An 18,248-nucleotide genomic window follows, 5' to 3' on the forward strand; every position below is an offset into this window, starting at 1 on the left:
GTCCCATACCTCTTAGCTCCTCTCACATTCTTAATCTTAACTTTAGGAAAAAATTGAGATCTAAGGTAGTACGATTTACATACTTTATTTTTATGGTTTTTATATTTTTCTCGTGGCATGTGTGTTGCTTAAGTAATGTTTCCTTATCTCAGTGTAATGGAGATTATCCTATATTCTAAAATGTCGTCATTTGCCTTTATGTACATGGAGTTTAACATTGTGTGTGGTGTGAGGTAGGAGTCCAGTTTCTTCTGTTTTCTAGGGACATCCAACTGATTTAGCACCATTTATTGAAAGATAAAAAAATCCTTTTACTTTTGAATTGCAATCTTATACTGTCCTAAATCAAGTGTGACTATATTTTTGGTTCTGCCTTTGGATTTTCTATTTTATTCCATTGGTCTAGCTGTCCAATCTTGCAATGGTATTACAATTTATTAGAGCAGCTTTATAAGATGTTTTTCTATATAGTGGAACAAATTCTCTCACCTTGTTCTTCAAGAAGCTTGCTTATTCTTTGCCACCTTGCATTTCCATATAAGTTTAAAGTAGGCTTTGTCAATTTCTTCATCAATAAATATTGGGGGCTTTTATTATGGTTCCTGTGAATCTTTAGAAAGTCTGAGGGAGAACTGACAATTGTAACCCTGAGTTTTGCAATTTATGTGTTTATTGGAATCCTGTTTATTAGTGAGATTGATTCATAATTTTTCTTAGAATGATTTTGTCAGGTTTTGGCCTCAAGATTACATTGTCTCATAAAAAATGTATAAATATACACACATATACACACACATTCTCTGAAGAGTTTGGGTAGAATTGTATCTACTATTTCACCAGTAACTGGATTTGAAGTTTTCTTGGTAGAAAGTTTTTTATTTACAAATTTCATTATAGGACTATTCTAGTTTTTCTATTTCTACTTAGTATTTTTTTAAGGATTTGTGCTTTTTGTTACACTTTTAACAATATCTTAATATCTTTTTTTCACACATCTTCTTATAATCTTCTTAGTGTGTTGTGATATTCCCAATTTCATATCTAATATTAGTTAATTATGCTTTGTCTTTTGATCCATCTCATGGGAGGATTATCAAATTTATTGATTTTTTGCAATGAAGCACATTTTGGGCTTGTCAAACTCTCCATGGCTTCTATTTTATTAATTTCTATTCTTATCTTTCTATTTCCTTCTTTTTACTTCACTTAGGTCTATTTTGTTGCTGTATTTCCAACTTTGTGAGGTGGGCACTTAGCTAATAGATTTTTCCATGTTTCTCCTTTTATAATGAATACTGTATGTTTCCCTCTCAGAAAAGGACTAGCTACAACCTACAGTATTGTGACTATGGTCAATCAATCAAAATAAGAAGTGTATATATTAATTTGTACAGATAGGAAGACTTTCTAGTTATCTCTTTTGTTAGTGACTTTATGCTTATAATATGACCAAGGTCAGAGAGCGTATTTTGATGACTTAAATCCTTTGAAATCTGTTGAGCTTTCCTTGGTGGCTCAGTATATGGTTGTTTTTTGTCGATACTCAGTGTCTGCTTGAAAGGAATGTGCCTTCTGTAGTTGATGGGTACTGTTTGCCACAAGTCAATTAGCTTAAATCTATTAATCATGCTGTTCAGCTCTTCCAACTGTTTACTGATCTTTTCTGTGCTTCTGTCATATATGAGGAGAGTTTGTTTATGTCTTTCACTATTATTGTTTTTTCTATTTCTCCTTGCAGTTCTGTCAGTGTTTTCTCTCTGTAATTTAGGGACATGGTATTGAGTAAGTGCACATTAAAAATGAATTACAGTAGACTGACCCTTCTAATGAAATGTCTTGTCTCTGGTTTGGCTCTTTGTCTGGCTATCTGGTTAATAATGTGCTTTGTCTCTGATTATGCTTTGTGTCCACCTTGCCTGATATTGGTATAGTTTAAGCAGCATGTGGAGAAGTTAATGTTGGTTTGCTGTACCTTTTTCCATCCTTTTATTTTCAACTTTTTGTTTCCTTATTTTGAGATGTGTTATTTATAACCACCAAGCGGTATGTTTGGAAAGTTGAATCTATCATCTTTGTCTTTTAATAGGAGCATATCATATATTTCCTGGGTATTGTTATGGGTTGAAATCTCCCATTTTATATTTGTTTTCAGTTTACCTAATCTGCTTTATGTTCCTCTATTTTTTTCTTTCTTATCCACTTCTTTGGTTGATTATTTCTTAATACTTTGTTTTTCCTTATCCTCCCTCAATGTCAGTTTTGTGTAATGACTGACATGTTCCCAGGCCAGGCAGGAGGCCCATGTGGTTTGAGTTAGGTGAGTTTGGGAGACTAGTAGTTGATGATGTCAGAAGGACCGCAAGGTTTTACAATGAAGTGGCAAGGTGTGAGCACAGTAATGTTACCAGGACCTTGTAAAAGTATTTGGCATATTATTATAGCATAAAACCCAATTTAAGAGAAGCTATGGTAGTTGAGTGTAAAATGCAACTTTTTTTCCTTTTTGCTTACATTTTTAGAGGGTTTAAGAAAGGCCAAGCACTGTACTAAGCATCTTACGTGCAAGATTTTATCTGTTAGTCAATACTTAATATGGTAAGTTTTACACAGGTGAATTAATTTACTCAAATCCACAGCTTGTAAGAACAAAGCTATCTGTCAGGTCCAATATGGTTTCGTAACCACAATTTCATATTTCTCTGACTCTCTTTATTATCTAATGACAGAAAATTTACCAATTCATCTGGAGAGATCTAGCTCTGAACTCTGTGGATTGGCTAGTTTAATTCCTCTTTTTTTCATTAACACACGGTGCCAGAAAAAGACTTCAAGACACCTTGTTTGTTTACCCTGTGAATCATTAATTGTTCTGTTTTACTTCAGATAGGTGACATGCCTAATTCTGAGCCATTGCTTTAGAAATATCTATGGCAAGACCACAAGCTGTTGAAGGACATCATGGATGGACCGATACAAATTACTGAAAAAAAAAAAGATAAAAGACAATGCATATGAACTATTTTAATCTAATACAAAATCTTTTGTCTATATCAGAGTAACTATTATGCTGCTTTTTCATTTATATAAGATAAAAGAATTAAATGGGTAGACTCTGCAAGAAAAACCTATATTTAAAGTAATCCAACGTTACACTTGTAATGTCACAAGTAAATAGCATCCATTTTCTTTAGTTTATCACCTTTATATTCATGCTGATTAATCCTTCGAAGAAGGAGGGATGTTAGCTAACCCAATTCCTGTAGAACAATCAGGAGGTTAGGTAATTCATTTTATTTTGTACACAATTTGGCTAGAAAGCTGAAGATTTATTGATGCAATGTAAAATATTAGCTGGCAGGTAAAAATAAGCCTGTTAATGAATGTGATTAGAACAGCAGCTGGAATGAATTGCAGTGCTTGCAACATAAATGGAATTAATAGACCTTAAAATATTCAGGGAATCAATTAAAAGACTTCTTCAGTATTCAAAAAAATGTGTGTTCATGTGCTTAATTTTAAAATGAGCACCGGGAGAAGAAATGGCCAAACCTTCTGTTGGAAAAGCATTTAAAGATTCCAAGGGCGTCTGGCTGTTCCTGGGCCCAGCCAACTACAGCAGGAAACCCTGGTGTGCTGAACGGCAGGCAGGCATCTTGGATCACAGGCTGCATACGGCTTCCAGGAATTAAACAAGAGGAACACGTGAGAGCAATTGCAATGGGTGTCCTGGCCACAGGCGCCCCCAAGGATCACAACCTTGTTAACCTTAAGGGAGATCACAGCTACCCACCAGGATGAAAGAATTAAAAAAAGGTGATCATTTCCAAAGTGTGTTCTTCTCTAATGGTCACCCCAAAGACCTTGAAAAGTTTCAAGCCTGAAGTTTTGAGCTGAATCGTCTAGTATAAAAAGTCCTTGGGAGGAATTAATTGGACAGCATAATGTATAAGCTACAGAACATAGATGTTATCTGGCAGTCCCAAAACTAGATTAATTAACCTCCACTCCCCCCACTAACAAACAAATTAAACAGTCTTTATAAAGCCAGGCCTTTGTGCTTTCACCTCTAGAAAAGAGCCCAGAGAAGCATCTATTGTCTTCATAATTGTTCTCTATGCAAAAATTGAAGTTTTCTCTTCTAATCAATTGAAAAAAGAAGCATGAAATAATAAAGCTGCAGAGATTATTTAATGGATGCTGTGCTTCTCTAGAACACCTGTTTTATTTTATTTTTGGGTACCAGGGATTGAAATCAGGGGTAGTTGACCAATGAACCACATCTCCAGCACTGTTATGTATTTTATTTAGAGACAGGTTCTCACTGAGTTGCTTAGGGCCTTGCTTTGGCTGAGGCTGGCTTTGAACATATGATCTTCCTGCCTCAGCCTCCCAAGCCACTGGGATTACAGACATGTGCCATGGCATCTGGTTTAAACACCTGTTTTAATTTGGGGAATAGGTTTATGTCCTATTTCATGTCTAAGTCCATAGGAGCATGCTTGTTCCCAGGTTAACTGTATCCTGTACAATCTTGTCACTTTCTCCTCATCCTATCAATAGGAAGCCGGGCAGGGTCAGAGATCCTGCAGTCAAAACTATAGGTTTTTGTGAGGAAGATTTCTGAACCTGTAAGACTTCCTACAGGTTTTGTATTGTCCATAGAGTTCCAAACTTCAGTGTCACTCCTAAATCCAAACAGCCAGGTCCTGCCTCGATCCCATACCATTCATGGACATTTTCTGGCTGCTCTTCCTGGGAACATGAGCCAGTGGGATTGGCCCAGGGATGAGACCACCCAGTATCTGGACTCCTCTTCTAGACCATGATCTGGGGACCTTGAACCTTCAAATTACTGTTTACAAGCTGGTTTTAAAAGACCCAGTTTGTCCTTGTGAGAGTGGATTGTGGTGCCATGATTTGCATAGCCATAGATCTAAGGGGTGGCTATTTATGGAGAAAGTGAGCATGGGCGTGAATAGAAGCTTAATCATGTGGGATGGGTTCCTATGAACCAATACCCAGGCCCCTCAGGGGGCCAAATGATGGGGTAGGTGACCTGGAGGTGGGGAACACAAGCTGGCCAAACAGTTCAGAGATTCTGTTTGTACTCTGTCCCCAGGGCTTACTGGTCCTGCCGTCCTGCCACAGCCAACCCTCGCCACAGCTGTACCAGATGTGAGGTCTGAGTCTTGGCTTCCTAGCTGGGCACTAAAGACACAGTTTTCGTGCTTGCCAATTTTCTCTGTTCAGGAATTAAAATATCCACGTGATGTTTTATTGCCAAGATTATCAGAAGCAACAAGGGGCAATACTACCATTTATCCTACCTTAGTTCTAGACTCAGAAACATGTTTTCTGTTTTAGCATCTCCCACTGCTCCTCCTCTTTGGATATTTCTTCTCTGGCAGTGTCGTCTCACCAGGCTACAGGCACCTTACTGACTTCCATCCTTCCACTGGCTCTTGTTGTTTTACTTGGTCTAATCCACTAGTGCATGCAGTGATGGACAGTTCAGGTGGGAGGAGAGTGTAGTGGCATCCTACTGGGCATTTGTGTGTTTGCAGGTAGCAGAGGGAAGGGGAGGGGAGGGAAAGGCACAGTACAAACTCTGCTCTGGATGCCATGAAACCATAGAACTTAGAGGTTGATCTTCTGGGGTTTATGATATTGGTAATTTAATCACTTGAAGACCCATAAAAAGAAAAGGACAAATTATTGTCATTAAAAAGAGCCATTTTTTTTTTCAGACAAAAGCTGAAGAGTAGACATCATAGTCAACAGCCCAGATCTTCATCTGGAAGAAGGAAGGATGGACAGGTAGAAGGAATATTCTACCCACATATTCAGGAAATAAGTTCAAGACCTAGAAAGTTTATGCATTTAAATGGTGAAAACAGTACATTAAACTGTCTTGTCTAGGAAAACTAATTTCTGTCTCTCATCACCAACTACTTGTATAGCCTTGAGCAGTTTACCTAACTACTTTCACCTTCAGGTCCCTTGTTTGTAAACTCAGGATAATATCTTCCCTGAAACCTCATAGGGTGGAATAGGCTAGGTATACAACACATCTGAGTCTCAAGTTCTCTTTCAAGTTCAATTTGTGCCTAAAAATCAAACTTGGCCAGGGTTAGAAAGCACATTAGTAATTGTGCTCTTTGTTCTGCTTTTCCCACAAGCTATTGTCCCCAAGATGTTAAAGTTTGTTGTCTAACTAAAAATAATGTAAGATAATATTCTACTTTTGCCATGTGCTTTTGTTCTCATTTTGAGTTCTGCATATATTCTGTTAAGGCAACAAGATTATCCCAAGTGTCCCTTCTGTGGGCAGGGTAAACTCTGCCTCCTTTAAGGAGAATTGATTCTAGGAGACCCAAGTGGTTTGAGGCTTAGGACATTGCTCAGTTTGGCATCATATTACTTAACCTATTAGTTATAAAATTAATATTTTGAACAGGATCCCTTCAAACTCTAATTTCTAAGATTCTGGACCTACTATACATACATCTTTACCTTTTTTCTTTCTTATGTGATGAATGATCAATGGCAAAACCAACCAGAACCTAAATAATTAAATTGATTAAATAAACAATTATTTGATTAATTAAGTCTTTTAATCATTCAGCAATTGTTTTTATCCATAATAACTTTATGCCAATTCTAGATACTGGCAACACTGGGTAAAACGAGACAGACAAGATCTCTGGAGCTCACTGCTCAGTAAGAAAATAAATGATTAAGAAAAATATTGAATAAAGACAAGTCCTATAAAGTGAAAAACTTTAGGTTCACAAATTTAACCATGTTTCCCCTACCATTTCCAAATTCCAAGATTTCTGATTAAGTGTCAGATATTAAGTATCTTTTAAGTATATTTAGGACATCTGTTTTGCTTGCATAGGAATGAGAAATAGAAAACAAATTGGGAGAGTCTTTGTAATTCTTTAAGTATTTTCAGCAGAAAAACCAGTTACAAAAATGAACAGATTCTGCTCTTCTTAGATGCAGCAGTGAATATATGAGGTTTGTTTCAGGCAGAAATCTTAAGTAGTATAGTTGTCAACTTACCATGGGTCACAATTTAGGCATGCATTTACATATTGATCAAGTACATTGACAAGAGAATGATTACAAATGAGATTAAACTATTGAGATGAGTCTTCTCTTTAAGTCTGTTGATGTGATGAATTGCATTTATTGATTTCCTTATGTTGAACCAGCCTTGCATCCCTGGGATGAACCCCACTTGATCGTAGTGCACTATCTTTTTGAAATGTTTTTATATTTGATTTGCCAGAATTTTATTGAGAATTTTTGCATCTATATTCATTAGAGATATTGGTCTGAAGTTTTCTTTCTTTGATGCATCTTTGCCTGGTTTTGGAATCAGGGTTATATTGGCCTCATAGAGTGAGTTTGGAACTGCTCCCTCTTTTTCTATTTCATGAAATAATTGAAGAGTATGGGTATTAGTTCTTCTTTATAGGTCTTGTAGAACTCAGCGGTGTATCCATCTAGTCCTGGGCTTCTCTTGGTTGGTAGGCTTCTGATGGCATCTTCTATTTCATTGCTTGAAATTGATCTGTTTAAATTGTGTATATCATCCTGGTTCAATTTGGGCAAGTAATATGATTCTAGAAATTTGCTGATGCCTTCAAAATTTTGTATTTTATTGGAGTACAAGTGTTCAAAATAATTTCTAATTATCTTCCGTATTTCTGTTGTGTCTATTGTGATATTTCCTTTTTCATCACATATGTTAGTAATTTGAATTTTCTTTCCCCTTCTCTTTGTTAGCATGGCTAAGAGTTTGTCCATTTTATTTATTTATTTTGTCAAAGAACCAACTTTTTGTTTTGTCAATTTTTTTCATTTGTTTCAATTCCATTAATTTCAGCTCTGATTATGATTATTCCCTGTCTAAACTAATTGGAAAGCTCATAAAGCCTTGTTAGCAGTGCAACTAGTTACTACCTATTTGAACTTTGTTAAAAATAGAAAACAATACTTGTATGGTGCCAGTAAATAAACAACACAGAAAATGTAAAAATAGATTAGTAGTTTTTAATTTTTAATTGAATGTTGGTACTTGAAGCAAATCAGTCAAATCAGAGTAACACCTGACACTCGGACAGAGGGAGAAGCCTTGTGGAATTTTGAAGATCAGCAATGGTTGAGGTGCTGGCTCCTTATTCTGCTCTGTTTCACTGGTAAATATATGGCATTCTTTTCCATTGATTTAGGGGAGTCAGAAATGTTATGCTTATGTGTCTCAGTTATGATTATAATCATTTTATTTGACTCAAAAAATGGAGCAATGTAAAGAGGAGAAAAAGGAACCCGTTCTACAGTGAGGCCCAGAGTTGAAGAAGGGTTGGGAAGAAGGAAGGGTGGAAGGAGAAAACTGTGTGAAAACTCAGGAAAGATGACCTAAGGTTCCCCAAGTGGTGAGGGGTGAATGGCTTGAGTAGCAGAAGAGGTTGGGGAGTAAAGGAGTTTAGCTCATGGGAGGAAGGAAGTACTAGAAGACTGTGGCTAGACAAGGGGAAAACTATATTGAGTAGCTTCATAGTTCTTGGTGCTGATGACAGATTGCAACCTCCTCTTTATATTTAGGAATCTTTGTAACTTGAATATTGGTATGATAAAGTGTGCCTATTATTTGAACATTTGCCTTGGATCTACTAGTATTTTTGGCCATGCTGCATTTTCTTTTAAGACAAGCTTAATGCTATCCTTTGTCATTCAGCAAGTCTACTGTCAGATGTGGATGATTCACTGACATTTTAGCACCAACTACAATCTATTTTCCTCACTAAATGCTGAATTAGAGACTTTATGCACATAATATGGATTTAAGAAATCTCCCTGCAGAGGTTAATGTGCTTAAAGGTCAATGGAGTGGGGTGTGTTTTGGAAGAATATAGCATAAAGCATTTAAAAAATATAGATTTGACAGGTCTCTTTGCAAGCTTCATTGTCTAAAATGTAATGCTTGGTTTCTATGAGATTAATATGCCCAGGAAAGAAATCATTACTGTTACTTTGACGGGCTGAATTGTTTCTGAAGCTATTGTAACACCAAATCCATATTGAGCAAGATGTTCACAGGGCAGCAGTGAAGGTATAACTCAGCCCTGTGTGATTATGATGTTTAAGTAGAAAGCAAGATTCAGGCAAAGGGTTTTGCAACAATGTCGTCTCCAAACAACAGAGTATTTACTGATTTACCAAGAAAACACCAGTGTTCAAGAGGACTGCGGGTGTCACAGGCAATTAGTGTGTCTACAAAGGATCTTCTGCAATTCCTGGAGAAGACAGGAAAATGTCATATAGAATGTGAAATGTAGGGATCATTTCCAAAGTAATGGATACAGACACGGAGCTACAAACAATTTTAAGGTTTACACATCACTCAAAGAAATTGGATTAGAGCCAGAGAAAAGGATGTCTTATAGTCCGCCCTCCCCACCACCATAAAAAAAATCTTAGGGGCATTTGGTACAAGGCAGCATAATATCTACCTTCTTTTGAAATGTAATGCATATAAAGGCAAAGGGTTCTATGTCATTTCTGAGGCAAAATGTTATCATTTTGACTATATTTTATTCCAAAAGATTTCACCTCAACAATATCTGGGGCATATTAAAATAGCTGACAAATGGTATGTAAATAAAGAATCTAATGTAAATAAAGAATCTAAATTCTAGAGTTCAAAAGTGAACTGAACCACTGCATCAGATGTTTCCTGGCCTTTGTCTAAATTCTCAAGTAGAAGCAGACTGCCATTTTTTTTAAACACACTTAACCAGTTTAGACTTGGTGCAGACTTGGACTAATACTATAGGCATCATTGATAAGGGAGAAGGGCTGACTCTTGGAGGCTGGATTCTGGTGGCCATCAAGAATGTCATCTCTAGGTGAGTAGTCATTGTAGTGCTTCAATTGGTGGTTCCCTTAAAAGACATGTTCACGTCCTAATTTCTGGAATCTGTGGCTATTCTCTTATTTGGGGAGAAAAAGGTCTTGGCAGCCGTAAATTTCAGGATCTTGCATTGAAGAGCTCCTCCAGGATCATTTGGTTTGGTCTCAAATCCAGTAACAGGGGTCTTGTAAGAGAAAGAGACAGACAGACAGACAAAATGATACAGAGGTTAAGGGCATGCAAAGCTACAGAAGAAACTGGAATAATGCAGTTAAGAAAGCCAAGAAGCGCTGATAGCCATGAGACTGGGAAGAGGTATGGGGAGAGTCTCCCACAGAGCTTCCTGAGTAAAAGACTGGGCTGGCCAACACATAGATTCTGGATTTCTAGTCTCCAGAAAGATGAGGGAGTAAGTTTTGTTTGTTTTTGTTTTAGCAACAGTTTATGGTTTTTTGTTATAGAATCCAAAGGAAATTAATACCAGGAACCTTTAACTCTCATGGTTTCTACGTCCTTAAAAGCAAATCCAAGTGCTACACAGAACATGGTTCAAGGACTATTCTCTCACCATGTTCCATTCTTGCTCATGTGGAGTGATAGTATCACACTTAGAGATGACAACAAACATGTTGTCATGTTATAATTTCCACAGTTATAATTTCCAAATGCCAGATTTTTAAGGCTTCTTTTGTTTTGGGCTGAGGGAAAAACAGGAGCTATTCTATCTGTATGTTCACCACAATATCTCCACTTACCTCCTGTCTACCATTTTGGCATTGGGGGAGGGCAGGACATGTGAGACCTGAAAAGGGAGGTGGATTAAAATAAAGCAAGAGTTAAGGAGGAAGTAGTAACAACTGTGTGAAATATTGTGAAGAAGTCAAGTTAAATATACATTGAAAGATATTAATTGTATCTTTTCCAAAATTGCATTTAGGAACTTACTGGTGGCCTTTGTAATAGATTGGAGATCTTTTTCAAGGATCTAACATCCACTAAACATTCTCCATGCTGAGGTATGCCCGTGCGCGTGTACAGACACACACACACACCCCCACACAGACACACACGTATATGTAGATATATATGCGTACCATCAGGTGTTAATGATGGGGATGTGTTCTGACAAATGCATCATTAGGTTATCGCATCATGGTGTGGACATCACAGAGCACATGTCACGAAGATGGCTACGTGTCATTAGGTGATATAAATCTTAAGAGATCACCGTCTGGGCTATGGATGTGGTTTGAATCCTAATGCCTGCTGGATGCTCCAATCTTATATACCTCATCAGAAGACTTCACCTGCTTTCCAGGACCTCCACTGCCACTGAGACTGCTTGTTCCCCCCATGGGTCCATGAATTGTATCACATGAGCATGACCAGCTACACTCCTGGGGTCTTCAGCTTTTCTAGCCACTTTCAGACTGCCCACTGCAGTAATAGAATGGGCTTCTTAGCAGCCATTTAGAGTGTTGGGGGACCTGCCTTGGGTTTTGGGGGAAACTTCCTTCCTATGTGCTAAACCCAAGAGACAGAAGATGAGAAGAAGCCATGCAGAGAAATCCTCTTTTCTTCCTCCAAGAAACTGTAAGCTGTTTCTTGGAACAGCCTGTCTAGAGACATCCCAGGTGCTGAGTGGCCACACCTGCTGAGCACCAGCTGTGTCTTTGAGGCTTGTTGTAATGCAGGGGCCAGGGCAGAGATGCTGTGGCTTTTCAACTTCCTAGTCCAGCTTATCTTTTCATGCACTCTCACTGCCTTGGGTCTCCAACCTGTCAAATAAAGTCTCCAGTCTGTACTTGGTTTTCAAGGGAACTCTGTATGAGGCATTTTTCTTTGTGAGCTCCCTGAAAAATTCCCAGAATCAGGCAGAGTTCTGGATGGGGTGAGATGGGCCCAGCCCTATCCTGTCTTTGCCGTGGTGAGGCTGTGCCTCTTGGAACCAGGCCCTGGCCTTTCTGGGCCCCATCCCTCCCCTCTGTAAATGGGTTGAAGGCCATGGTAGGATAGCGGACAAAGCCCAGCCAGGGCCTGGCCAGAGGAAACCCTGTTAAGTGACCATTAATAGGAGCCATAAAGAAGGAAGGACAGGCAGGCGGGCTTGACCGCTGGACCTCAATGGAGCAAACAACTCTGCAGGGTCAGCAAGATTGATGGAGGGATGTCTAAGCCTCTGCTGGCCTCGGGCTTTCTTGAAAGGAAGACCCTGGCAAGAGGCTCCAGTTTGGTGCCAGGGTGTGAGAACCACTTTCTGTTCTTTACAATTACCTTGTCTTGGGTATCTGGATACACTGCACAAGTGGAATAAGATGTGTATATATATTATTTATGGGACCTAAAAACCCAGGAAATTCTACAACTTGAGGACATGTGCTAAGTGACATGAGGTGGTCACAAACGGTTGATATGCTAGGATTTCATTCTCAGGTGGTCCCTAGAGTAGTCAACTCCAGAGACAGAGCCCAGGACGTGGCTGGAGGGTGGGGTGGGGCTGGAGGGTGGGGCGGAGTTGAAGGGAGGGGCAGGGCTGCAGCAAAGGGCTGGCTGCCCCTTCACAGGTAGAGCTTCAGCTCTGTGGGTGGGGGATGTCTGCAGGACATCAGGCCTGTACTTAATGCCACTGGAGCTGCACACTTAAAAGGTGTTAAGCAGGTAAACTTGCACTATGTGCCCTGGCCACCATTAAAAACACAAATTGGGGCTGGGGTTGTGGCTCAGCCGTACAGCAGTCGTCTAGCATTTGCGAAGCCCTGGGTTCAGTCCTCAGCACCACATAAAAATAAATGTCCAACTACAACTAAATGTGTGTGTGTATATATATATACACACACACAGACACACACAGACACACGCACATATTTAAAAAAATAAAACAACACAAGGCTCCACATTCCAGGAAGCCCCCCTCCTTGGACAAAGCCAGATGCTGGCCGCCCAGGTCAGGGGTCCTCACCTGGGCCAGCAGCCAGTCGACCAGCTTGCTCCCGGGCAGCACGGACTTGTAGGTCTTCAGGTGGTAGTCACGGTCTCTGCGAGGAGGAGGGGGTGACAGATGAGCAGGGGACGCAGTGGGGCCTCCTGGGCTTGCCGAGATCTCGAGGCGCAGGGCAGGGGCCAGGCAGAGGCCCAGCCCCGACCCCACTCCTGAGCCACAGTGACATCCCCCCAGGCCTCCCCTCCCCCAGGGCACAGGCACTAGGCTCTAGGGCTCTCTCACTCTCGCCCGAGGACCTCAGCCGGGGCACTGTGCCCTCCGAGGGACCCATGGGCTATCAGGAGCCGGGGTGGGTGCTGCTGGCATCTTGTGGTGGAAGCCGGGGGCCGCGGAACATCCTCAAAGAGGACTCATTTGGCTGAGATGCCTCAGTGCACAGGCCCAGGAGCCCGGGACCCTCACATGAGAAAACTCAGCCTTTCCCTGTCCTTCCCTCTGTTCTGTGTGACGGTCCTAGGTTCAAAGATCCCGGCTATGGTGACACAGAAGCCCCTCTCTGGGGCCAGGGTGGCCAGCGAGGTCCCCGGGTCTCTCCTGTGAGCCCTGTGGCAGCGGCAGCCTGGACCATCCCACAGCCTTCCAGGTAGCCCCCGGTTTCCGAGGCCAGCCAGAGAGGCCGAGGAAGGGTCTGGCTGAAGAACTGCTCCAGCTTCAGAACCGGGAGCCCAGCAGCCGCGGTGCACTAGTGAAGGCCCCGGGGCCACTTCCCCAGGCTGGCCCAGGGCAGCAGCAGAGCAGAGGAGCCGGGAGGCAGGACTGGGGACCAGGGTCGGGTACCAGGGACCCAGGAGAGCCGGCAAGAGCTAAGGATGGGGCAGAGGAACGTGCAGCCGGGGTAAGAGTCTGGTGGCCCTGGGACCCTGCATCCACCACTGAAGCTTCACATAGGGAATGATCGCTCGATGGCAATGGCGCCCACAGAGCCAGCACCACTCAAGGCACCTCCTATGAATTTAGCCCCACGGCACCCCAGAGCTGTGAGTGACTCTGTGCCCCTTTTACAGAGGCAGAGGCAGAGGCGAGCGCTGGATCCACCACTCACTCAGGATGGCCCCGGCTGCAGGCCTACGCTGCCCAGCGTCAGCCCTTTTAATTTCAATTCAATCCAAAAAAAAAAATAAAACTTATAAAATAACATTAAGTCAAATTAAAGATCACGTTCCTCAATCTCCATGTTTGAAAATGCCATGTGACTAGTGCTCCCATATGGGACAACGAACACAGGGCACTTCCACCAGTGTAGGCAGCTCTACTGGACAGCAGGGCCCCAAATGAAGTGACAAGCACAGAGCACGGCGGAGACACCACGTCTGAAGGGTGAAGAGCATCCCATGCAGCGGGAAGAGCAAGTGCAAAGGCCCCGGGGCACATCCTGTCATTCCCACTCCAGAGAAAAAAGTCAAGGTACAGGGGGTGTCGAGTGACTGCCCGAGGTCACAGAGCTGGCAACTAGCAGGCACATTCAAACTCAGCCAGTCCCTGGTTCTAGGGTTGACACCCTCTGCCCTCACCGCAGTGCTTCCCAACAACCGCCCACTCCATCCTGTGACAAACCTCCAGGGTAGGTACCGCTATTAGCCCACTTGATAGAGAAGGAAAGTGAGGCTCAGAGAGGCGAAGGTGCCAGCCCCAGGCCACACATCTGAGAAGAGGCAGAAGTGAAGTGGGGACTTACTTGATCACCGGGGTGTGGAGGCTGTGGAGACGGCAGTACAGCCTCACACCCTGAAAGAAGAGAGAGGGGAGATGGGATCAGGCCACACGGTTCGGGGCCCCGAGGCTGCTGGAGAGTGCAGAGATGGCCCTCAGAACAGAGCAGGGGCTGTCCCGTGGCGCACGCCTGTGATCCTAGGGGACTGGGAGGCTGAGGCACGAAGAGCTTGGGTTCAAAGCCGGCCTCAGCAACTTAGAGAGGCCCTGTCTCAAGACACAGGGGGTTGGGATGTGGCTCGGAGGTCAATGGTTATGGCCCCGGGGTTCAACACCCAGTGCCAGAAACACAACACAACAAGACATCAGGGTCGGGGTGGGGTTGGCAGGGGAAGTGGAGGGGAAGACAGGCCGCTGGACAGAGAGAGGCCCGCTGTGCATGACCTCTGCTGGGTCAGGGTCATGGGTCAGGTGTCAGCTCAGGGTGGAGGGTGGCGAGCACCTGCCTTGGACATGATATCCTCCAGCTCGCTCCGGGCCTTGTATGTGCCATCGTCATAGCGGAAACGGTACATCACCTGCTCGTTCTTGAACTGGTGCTTGTCAGAAACTGGAGGGAACCAGGGACGGCCAGTGAGGCTGGGCACCCCCCCCCTGCTCCCCACCCGTGCCCAGTGGGCTGGCTGGCCCCACTTCCCCAGTGCGCAGACGAGGAACGCAGGTCCCCTGCAGTGCAGGGCCACTGGAGACCTCCGGCAGGACAGGCACCTGCGGAGGAGGGGCCCAGACCACCTGTCTGGCTCAGCCTGTGGGGGGCCCAGGGGTCTCAGCCACACAGCCTCCAAGTCACCCTGGATGCTGTGATCCCTGCAAATCCTGCTAGGCCCAACCTCCGAACCCCAAGCTCTCAGGCCAAGCCCCCCAGCCCCACAGCTGCCCCCACTGGGCTCCTGCTCCCACCTGGGACCCAGCACCTCTGCCCAGCAGCAGAGGAAGCATGAGGTGCGGCCCTGAGCCGCAGGTTCTCTGCAGGACTCAGCAAGGGCCTCGCCCTCACGCATGCGAGAGCCACCGCCCTGTGGGCCAGGACGTCCTGGGCCTCATCCCCCGACAGCCCGCTCAGAGGCAGCCTTGCTGCCTCCCTGCCTGCGCTGAACAAGCCACCCTGGCTCGGGCTGCCCCCAACGGGAACCGCAACACCCCTCACCTTTGGGTACTGGCCTGGGCCCCCTTCCCAGAGACCCCCAGACCCCACTTGGAGATGAGCCACCGCGACAGGTCACCTCCCGCCCTGCTCTCGCTCCTTGGGCACCCACACCTCCTGGACACAGACCTTTACTTCTGGGTTTTATCCTCCCCAAGTGGCAAGGCCAGCTCCCCGGGGACAGGCGGCTGCACTGCCTGCCCACCCCGTGTGGCCAGCACGCCCAGCCTGGCGCTTGGTAACCGCTCGTGGAACACTGAAGCTTGGGCCGTGACCCTCCCCTCTGAAAGGTGGGGGGGACATCCCTGCCACCACCTCTCCCAGGTGTCCCTGTCTGCTCCTGTCCGGGGGGAAGGCCGGGAAGCAGCCGTGTGAGGACATCCGGGGGCAGGGCGGGCGGGGAAGCGGTCAGCTGCCCAGGAGGGCCCGGCTCGCGGCCGCGCAGTCTGCCTGGTCTGACGCCCGCCCACCGCGGCCGGCCACGCACCGTGGTGGATGATGCTGTTCTCCAGCAGAGCCTGGCCCAGGTTGACCCCTTCCTCCGTCTTGCTGATCTCGCCGATCTCCAGGAGCCAGGCCACAAACTCACTGTGGGAACAGGAGACAGGGCTGGGGGCCAGGGCTGGGGGGCTGGAGAGCTGGAGGGCCAGGGCTGGGGGGCTGGAGGGCTGGGGGCCTGGGGGGCTGAGGGGCTGGAGGGCTGGGGCTAGCAGGCCGGGATGGGGGGCCAGGGCTGGGGGCCAGGGCTGGAGGGCCAGAGCTGCGGGGCCGGGGCTACAGGGCTGGGGCTGGGGCTGGGGGCTGCAGGGCCGGGCCTGGCCATGGGACCCTGAAGCCAGTCAGAACCTCCCACGGAAAGCAAGGCTGGGGAGCCCAGCCTGGCCACCAGTGGAGGCCTGCGCATCTCCCATTACCCATGGCAGAGGGACACATGGCCAGGCCCTGGGTCTGCCTCAGGCTCAAAGGATGGAGCAGTGGACGGATGGGTGGACCAATGAATGGACAGACAGACAAGTGATGGACAGGTGACTGGCAGGCAAGTAGATGGGCCGGTAAAAGAAAGGAAGGTGAGAGGATCTTCCCTTCCTGAAAGGTGCCAGACTCTTCCTGCCCCAGGGCCTTTGCACTGCCTGTTCCCTCTGCCTGGAAATGCCCTTCCCCAGCTCTTCACGTGGCCTTCTTTTCATCCTTCAGGTCTCAGCACAAACATCACCTCCTTGAAGGAGGCGCGTTGTCTGGCAACACAACCCACTCAGTGGCCCTGTTCTTCCTCCGTAGCGCTTATCACTGTCTGAATTTATCTCATTTGCAGATTTATCCCTTTCTCAGCCACCTCCTACAGCCAGAACGTAATCTCCCTGTGAACCGAGTGCTACCTACTGTGTCCCAGCCTGGGAGAGGCCTCACGCACAACAGGACGCACTAATCATCCACTAAACAAATAAAGGAAGCAACCATCAAGCAAGGAGGACTGTTCTGGGTCAGCAGGAAGGCCGGGGAGACAGTATGTCGGGGGGCAGAGGAGATGGGCGGCTCTCGAGCCCAGCACACCCGGTGGGGAGAGGCCAGCCAGGCCAGGGCCCCGCTCCCAGGAGATCTTCCTGGGCTCAGCACAGAATTTAGCCCTCATGAGAGAGCAGGAAGGGGGACCTGTTTTGTGCTCAATGACAGCAGGTGGCAGCCAGCCAGGGCCCCATGCTCTCCTGCTCACTGAAGCCTGCTGTCCTGCGGGGAAACTATTTTTAGCCTCCCGGGGTTTGGCAGGGGAAGCCCTTCGGTGTGTAGGCAGCGGTGTGCCAGGCAGTCAGAAAGCCCTGCTGGAGGCGGGAAGGAGACCAGCGCGGGGAAGGAGAGCGCTCACTCTCAGAGTCCCACAGCCCAGCACCCAGACCCGCTGCCAGCAGCTGCAGGAGGGAGCGGATGTCTGCATGCCCACTCTCGGAAGCCGGGACCCAGCGTCCAGCTGCCCACCAGCTGTCCGGCTGGGGGTCACCTCTAGCACTGGCCAGCAGCCCTGAGCCAGGAAGGAGGGACAGGAAGTGGCTGCGGGGGTGGGAGAAGACAGTCACAGGACAACAACATGGACCCATGAGCTCCCAAGCTGGACCTTGCCACCTTCTGGGGATCAGGAAGGTTCACGGCGTTCTGGACAAATTTGGGCGACTTTCTATCCCTGTCTGGGCCTCGCAGGGTCCACCTGGCAAGGGGTTCACTCAGGAACCTTCTGGGTTTGGTGGGGGTACCTTGTGGTCATAAGGAACCTCGGCCTGGACCCAGCTGCACAACCAGCCGAGCTCTCCCTGCGGGGCCTGTGCTCTCCCGCCCACCGCCTCCAGCTAGCAGCCAGTGCCCAGGAGCGTGGCCCCAGGGAAGGCGTGGGACTCCGTGGGACACCGTGAGCCAGCACAGGGCAGGACTCAGTGTGTGAGAAGCCAGTTGGGAGGGCAGACAGTGTAGCGCGAAGGGCA

The 18,248-nt window shown here is 46.0% G+C and overlaps 1 long non-coding RNA gene and 1 pseudogene across 4 annotated transcripts in view; one reads left to right on the forward strand and one right to left on the reverse strand.

Annotated features, from left to right (window-relative positions):
* The window catches only part of LOC308631712, an 895,537-nt gene that overhangs the window by 604,970 nt on the left and 272,319 nt on the right, over window positions 1–18,248 (forward strand). The window lies entirely within an intron of this gene.
* The window catches only part of LOC308632039, a 160,291-nt pseudogene that overhangs the window by 107,187 nt on the left and 34,856 nt on the right, over window positions 1–18,248 (reverse strand). The window contains exons 7-10 of the transcript XR_014024319.1: window positions 16,268–16,368; window positions 15,155–15,186; window positions 14,602–14,651; window positions 12,885–12,960 (exon numbers count right to left, since the gene is read on the reverse strand). The product of XR_014024319.1 is annotated as an uncharacterized misc_RNA (transcript). The remainder of the gene's footprint in view (window positions 1–12,884; window positions 12,961–14,601; window positions 14,652–15,154; window positions 15,187–16,267; window positions 16,369–18,248) is intronic.

The sequence above is a fragment of the Spermophilus citellus genome (genome assembly GCF_964194105.1).
Source record: "Spermophilus citellus genome assembly, chromosome: 12".
Taxonomy (NCBI): domain Eukaryota; kingdom Metazoa; phylum Chordata; class Mammalia; order Rodentia; family Sciuridae; genus Spermophilus; species Spermophilus citellus.